General features: G+C 35.5%; 1 long non-coding RNA gene across 1 annotated transcript; it reads right to left on the bottom strand.

Annotated features, from left to right (window-relative positions):
• Positions 1-2,615: 2,615 nt before the first annotated feature.
• LOC133516072 (uncharacterized) lies at positions 2,616-6,626 on the bottom strand. The gene is made up of 2 exons (XR_009799170.1): positions 3,662-6,626; positions 2,616-3,126 (listed from the first exon to the last, which is right to left on the bottom strand). It is a non-coding gene; the product is annotated as an uncharacterized LOC133516072 (long non-coding RNA).
• Positions 6,627-7,927: the final 1,301 nt, after the last annotated feature.

The following is a 7,927-nucleotide window of genomic DNA, read 5'->3' on the forward strand; positions in this document are numbered from 1 at the left end:
TATGAAGAAATTCCTTGACCAATGTCAATCATAACAGATATTTGATTATAAATCATATTTTCCTTAAGTCGCTTCCAGGATTTTCAACATTACTTCACTTTCGAAGTTACCCCAATGCACCTTACATTTGGTCACTGTTAAAAAAGAACATAAAACAATGATACTACGATAACCTGAAAAGTGGAAAATTACCAAAATAATATTCCTACTGCGATGACCTGAAATGTATTAAATATCGTCGCTATACTTACTCAAACTCGTATCTGATATACGTATCTAATATAGAGATACGAGGTTGAGTACGTATAGATGTTCTATTGTGATATACTAGTATACATTTAAGTAGGTATACATTCGTATAAGACACAACTTCCTACTGTTTTGATATCCCAATAGCTGTACAAACAAGTCAGTTCTATTCATGACCTTTTGGCAGCAGCATGTAGTAATGTGACACTAGGCGGCGTTGGCGCTGGCGTCAACACTGTTTGTTCTGAAACCAAATATGGCGCATTAGACCGTTGTTTTGCTTCCATTATCTTAGCTTTGATGCTGCCAACTAGATTACGAGACAGCCGTTTTAGTATGCCTTGCGTATATTATTATTCATTATGGTTACTCAGTTGAGTATTAAACATTTCCGAATCTATACTGTTCAAAATCAAATTGTTTAGATTTTTTTATACATACATATTTTAGATACATTTAATAAAAGGCATACATACTTATATTTTATAGCCGAAGTACCGTAATAATTGTATTCTGACAGTTATGCATTTTTTGATCCTTACATATATGAATAAACCGTAGCTCATCTACGGGCCAATTCGAAAGTATACTGACATTAGAATGATATCTAAATGATGTCAGTTAAGGTGACAGTCCATTTCTGACCGCAGCTGCACTACTGCTCCGACATTACTGCAGCGGCCTGATCGTGTCGGTGTTATTGTCAATTTCCATAGTAAAATCAATGACGGTACCGACTGCACGTAATATGGTAATTTTAACGTATTTCCGACCGCAGCTGCACTACTGCTCCGACATTACTGCAGCGGCCTGAATGCGTCAGTGTTATTGTCAAATTCTATAGTAAAATGATGACAAGACCGACTGCACGTAGCATGGTGATTTTTAGTGTTTCGTGTACATACGACCGCAACTGCAAACCGCACGTCAAATCTTTACAGAAATGTCTTTGGTCACAGATATTAGTAGCTCTAAGCAAAGAGGATATAACCACTACAATATAAGGAGTTTATTACACCCGCGGATAAACAACCCCGATAGTTTCTGTGTTTCGCGGTAGTTCCTCTGTATCTTGGCGTTGCTCTTATTGTTTTTGTTTAATGTTTCCTGATAAATTCATTTTGCCTACCTTGAAAATCTTAATTTGAAAATCGTATATTTGGCTCTCTATCGTTCTTGCCCTTTCGAGCTTATAGCTGTTCTCGGAAAACTACGAAAAAAGGAAAGAACTGTTTATTTAATGAATTTATCAGGTAACTAATAATAGTGAAAAAACTGGAAAACTAGTTCACCTTTGTATTAATGATGAGTGTTTTTTTCCTGTTTTGTGTTCATTTTTGTACAATAAAAAGTTTTACTACTACTACTACTAAATTACAGGACGCACTTATGTGTTAGAATAAGATCGATGTAGGTATGCTAACCATTATCGTACAATCATGTACACATAGCATAAAAATGTGACAACATAATATTTCTATGATGATTCTAATACTGAACGGAGTGGTCGTATGCAATTTCCTCTCTCTTTCCTCTTTCTCTCTTTTTCCAAATTTTGACTGAGAAAATGTTTTGAATGAAATAGCTTACTCTGTATCCTCTATATTTGTGTTAGGATACTACGAAACCACAGTAGATTACATTTTTTAGTGGCAACAATGGTCGCGCACTGTGCGGCTTAAGAGGAATTTCCTCCCGCGGGCGCTCCGGCTTTAGTGTGAGCTCCCTGCCGAGGTTTTTCTGAAGGTCTACAGTAGGGGTTCTTGAAAAAAGAAGTGTACAGGTTTTTAAAGGGTAGCCAACGCGCATGTATCACTTCTGGAGTTGGAGGCGTGCTTAGGAGTTTCAGTGACGCTTATATTTAACAGGATTAATTACTGAATTCTCGCTGACAGTACCGTGGCACAGTGAATTTGGCGTGATAAAATGTGAAAGTGTCGTAATATCATATTATATACACCGTGGGTTGGTAAAATCCGACAGATCTTAACCACGCATTCCTGAGGATCAAAAAATGTTTAGTAAAATTCGGAAAAAAAATGTTCTGTTTTTTTTTAGCCGATTTAAAAGCCATTTTCTGCACACAGCACGTTATTTCTTTCTACATCTGGGCGAAAAAAAAAAACATTACAACGAAGATGTAAAGTTTTCTTAATTCATCTATAGATCAAAATTGCGAGTGTTCTTTTTAGTTGAGTAATGTTTGTCAGAAGGTATGACTAAACCAAGTCATATAAAGGCAGTGCCGCAGCGAAAAAGGCGTTTTTCACAAAGTTATAGCAGAAACAAATTTTCGCAAGAATTGCCATTATCTCTGAAAGAAGTCCGATTACAGAAAATTTGTATGATATTTTAGCCTCTAAATGCGATTAAGAATACAACTTTAAAACTATCAGGTTTTACCAGCCCACGGTGTATAATATCGTGACACTTTCTCACTTTGTCATTTCAAAGCCATTTTTGAGATAAAAGAAGCAATAATTCAGTTGTATTACCTAGAAATACAAAAGGCAAAGTTGTTGTTTAACACCTCATGGTAGCATATGGATACTCAAACGTAAGAAAAATTACAAAATTGAACCACAAGAGAAGCGACAGCGGTTTTAAAATAAAATTGTATTGACAGTTGCGGGGACTTCAAGGCATGAGGGTTATACAAACTTTGCTACAGAGCGCAACACGAATTTATTTTATCACACCATCACGAGGAAAATATTTATTATTCCAATTAATTTATTAAATATTCTTTCTATCAGCCCCTTGGCTAACGTAAATAGCTTTCTTCATAAAGGATTTCTTGTCTCGCCCATCAAGTTTTATATGGTCTAGTCATACACTGTATCTGCCACGACCACGAGTGCCGTCACCCATGGACACCTGCAACACAAGAGCGATTATAAGATTTAAATATGTGCTTTAGTTTGAAATAGGAAACTGGACAATATTAAGTGTAAATTGCGTAATTATAGCTCTTACAAATCAATTTATTCGTTTATTCTTTACTTTTAGGTAACTAATGAAAGATTGGTTTAATATGAAAACTCAGAAAGATAAACCTGTAATATTTTGCTAACACTGAACGACTGCATTGGAGAATTTATTTTGTCGCATCGCCATCTCCGAAGCCCACGAATCCCTTTGCAAAAATAAAGTAAACCCGGGATAAAAGAGCCTACCTAGCTTTTTGAGGGGACGTTTATCGCAGACTTCTACATCCAGGCGGTACTAGGCCACTAAAAACGTGCAGACACCACCGGCTGGATTTGGCTGCATCACGTGATGCAAGTGGATCAAGTGCGCATACCGTATCCATCACGAGCAACATGAGTCCCGCTCTCGTCGGGTTGCTGTGTGCAGTGGTCACGCATTTAGTCAAGAGGATGGGGAAGATAATTTCAAAATGTTAACTTACCTTAAGTGAAGAAATATTTCTCCTCTGCATTCATTTAATTTGAGTAATTTGGTTGTATTTCTTCAATTTGAAGTTAAATTGTTATTCATTTAATCGGCAAACAAACGATCACCAACAATATCTGGTTTTTTAATAATATTGCGTAGCTGCCTTCGACTGAATGTGACTTTTGTAGAAAGGCAAACTGTTTTTCGTTTTCGTGTACCATGTAGCATTATCGTCACTTACTTCTTCTCGTAAAAAATACAAATAAGTAAATTAGTAATTTTATTTATACGTCTGACAGTGACATTATTCTTTGACTTTGGCAATCAACTGACGAACGCTGCCGCGACTGCACGCCGCAAACAGCAGCAGTCGGCCGCTGCAGTAATGTCGCACCAGTAATGTCGCAACGGTAGTGCAGCTGCAGTTGGAAATGGACTGTCACCTTTAGTTATCGTGCATTTCGCTCATACTTGTTCGCACATTGTATTGGCGCGAGCGAGACGCGCGATAACTAACTGACATGATTCAAATATCAGTGTACGTGAGAATTGGCATGTAGGTAGTCTCGTTGTGTTTTCAACAAGTCCCGAAGTTTACAAAGATCATGCTCTCGAAAATGTTCCACAATAAACGTGAAAACACCTGAATATTTTTTTAAAACATTCCTCTACTTAAAGCCACGAAGCCTTACAATTTTCCTCGAGTAAAAGATTGGCTTTTGTAAACCATTAATCAGAAGTACAATGCATGTCAGTCGACGCACCGCATAAGGGGCGAGTTTCCCGTATAATGGGATATGAATAGAAAGCTTCGTGCTATTGCCGTGTGGATATTCGGCTTTGTGGTAAAAGGTGGGTTATAATTTGATGTTCATAATATGTAACTTTAAGAAAACAAAGTTCTATTTGATAGGAATAATAATAAAACTTATAAACTATAACTAAAATTAAATATGAAGTAAATAAATTAACATAAATAATTGAAACTTTATACCCACCTATCTTAGGTCCCCTAGATCTATCCCCTGCGGAAGGGTGCCCATAAGGCTGGCCACATTCCCACTTTAAGAATAAATTAAGAAACTGGCAAAAATTTAGGTACGATTAACCTATTTGTGTATACATTTGAGTATGAATGTACTGACAAGTAGGTACTCGTATTTATTTATTTTAATCTTTGATTCAGGTAACAAGGCCCATATTACAAATAGCTTATAGACTGTTTTATAAAACAGTCTATAAGGCATTTGTAATATGGGCCTTTTATAAAATTAAAAATTAAATTTTACATTTTATAAAACGGCGTGGCTCCGTTAAATCGGCTGCTCTACTATACTACTAGTAGTTTGCCCCGAACTGAGAACTCGCGATTTGCCAAAAAGATAGATCAATTGAATGGCTACTTAGTCGGCAAAGGATCGAAAACTGATGATCGATAACTGACTGATTAAGTGAATTAAGACATCATTGAGATTAAAATAAACTGTATCTGTGGTAAGTCGTAATCTTTCTTGTCTAAAATCCATATTATGTTTATTTAATTTCGTTTTAGGCGTGGTGATTATTTTAAAATCGTAAATTAAAAATCAATATTATTAATGTGTAAACCGAGCACTTTTATTTGATACCTAGCTCGACTATACTCTCTTGAAAATAAGATGACCAGAATAGCAAAATCCTGCACAAATAGCTTTTTGGTCTTCTAGGCTCTTCTAGCTCCATAACCCCTTGATCAAGCCTGCTCATAATTTTATGACTAAAATGTAATGCCTTTAACTGCACATTTATCCATTTTAATTTAATTGAGAACAAATTTACTTAAGTTATTGTCTATCAAACTATCCTCTGATAGTTCAACCTAAAAACATCGAAATGCCGGGACGTGCCCCTAGCCAGCCGTGTGTTCCAAGTCGAATGTAAGAACTTCACTTCGCTTCGCTCGCTCGTTCGATCACTATACTATACTATTAGTTAGCTACCTTAATCCGACTAAGTAAAAGTTACTATATAAACAATAAATTAAAATACTTAGCGAGTGTGACTCCCACCTGTTTTTTTTTATCATACATTATAATGTACCCATAGGAAAAGCCAATAACCGGCGTCGTGCTGCCAGAAAGGGGAGAAAATGCTGAATGTTTGATAGTTTCGAGATACAATATATTTTCTGTAAAAGTTATTTGTATTTTATCTCGTGATTCTTGCATTTGTTAATTTTATTAATATTTGGAGTTTTAAAGTACTTTCGAAAGGACTGGGTAATTTTATTAAGTACTTTTGTCTTTGAAAAGCAATAGCCTAGGATTATAAAATAACTTTACTGGGCAATTTTAAATCCTAAGTAACTACTTAATAGCGCAATAAGCCTAGGTCATTTGCCGCATGCAACAAATGGTGCTCGGCGTTCGGCAAAAGACCCACCAGTCTAGTTACTAGCCAAATCACACGGATATAATCTACTGATTAAAGATATTTAGATATTTAGCCCGAGTCGAATTTACAAATTGATATCAATTTGACTTCACTTTAACATCAGTCGCTCGTTCTTCTCGCTGTTATATATGTAAGTAAGGTGTAGGTAATCAATAAGAAACACATTCTTCGAAAATTTTGAACGGCGCTCTAGGTATATTAAATTGGCATGTTGCAGAAGAGGTGTTACCAAATTGACCCCATAATAAAGTTCACACGATAAACGATTATACCTCCTTATAACGCTCACTATGACAATGTAGCTATGAAAAAATGACCAATAAAACATTTGGACTAGTTTAAATCGATTAACAATCAGCGGGAACAAAATAACTATTTTAATCAAAGCAAAATATACCAACCCTAATTAAAACAAAATGACATAATCATTTAAGTGACGCTGTAGCTAATGACAATACATTTTCATAGCTTTTTATTATAAAGCATAAATGCCATTATAATATGACTAATATCGTGATCACTTATATTAAACAGGCATTGTCACTCTGTGTAATTAGCTGCAGCATTTATAGATCATACTGATGTCATCATTGCACTCTAATTATTGTGCGTAAAACAAAATTGTGTCTTTGTAATATATTTTTAAATCCACAAAACTCTTTTATGACATTTTGTTATTTTTAAAACAATTAATTTGAAGTTTAATTATTTTTAGATTGCGGGTATGAAATTTATTTTTTTAATATTTTGAACTATGCAGAAAGAGAGAGAGAGGGCAATCTTTATATTGGCTTTTGGGCTACATAATTAAGTAATCGATGAAAATACAGCGTTTGATATAACAACAATAACAACAAAGATTTACGACATCTATTCAAAAGGACTGGCCCCCTATATTTATCTTTAGTGTATAATAAAAGTAAATTAGCAACATTCGCCAAAATGCAACCGACAGGGGGAGCAGAGTGCGCAGACAATCACCGACTGGTTACCAAATTTCCCAATATACGTAGCGTAATTGATATTTACGCCGCATTAACTTCATACGAACATATTAACTATATCCAGTTATTTTATACGTTCGTATTTTCGCGTCAAAGTAATTAACTTTAATTAAAAATTCCAAACTTCGAGGATCATTTATAAAATGAGCTGGTAGCTACCAAAAAGTAGTACCTACAATTTTTAACACCCACTTTCCTTCTCCGACTTAAAATGTGTCTAATTTTAAAGGAATTGTTTGCAAAACATATTGAAAGTTCCGTTTTGCCTAGGTAACCATTGTCTAATCTGTGGCGTATGAACGCTCTGTTTGCAATAGTTTAAGACAAGTTAGACAACGAGCGGCATTAGTCAGGGATACTGGGCCCATTTAACAGTGTCAACCGCACATTTGTATTGGGCACAACCTTAAAGAGAATCCTTTACTTCGTGAACGGGAACAGATTGTTTCTCAATTATTCCGACATATGATTAATCTCTCCTTCGGTTACTTGCAACTAGTTCATTCATGAATATAATTTACTGTTTAAATTTAGCTTCACTGACAGAATTAGTCTTCTTGCTTCTAGTTATTAGTCTGACTTGCCCATTGAAGACTTCGAGATTAATGATCAGCCTACAGACGAATCCATTTCCTTTTAAACAGACGGCGGTGATTCCAATGTTCGATTTATCAACCATACTTAATCAATAGAATTGAATGTTTAATAGCTGTTTAAATTGCTTTCCAGTGAAAGAAGTTTGTGAAGAGGGCGGAAGGGATCGTACTTTGATTGTGAAGGCAGCACGTGTCATCCGGCACACCTGTATAGAACAGAGTGACTAATGAAACTCGGTTTACCGC

The sequence above is a fragment of the Cydia pomonella genome, chromosome 3, assembly GCF_033807575.1.
Source record: "Cydia pomonella isolate Wapato2018A chromosome 3, ilCydPomo1, whole genome shotgun sequence".
Classification (NCBI taxonomy): domain Eukaryota; kingdom Metazoa; phylum Arthropoda; class Insecta; order Lepidoptera; family Tortricidae; genus Cydia; species Cydia pomonella.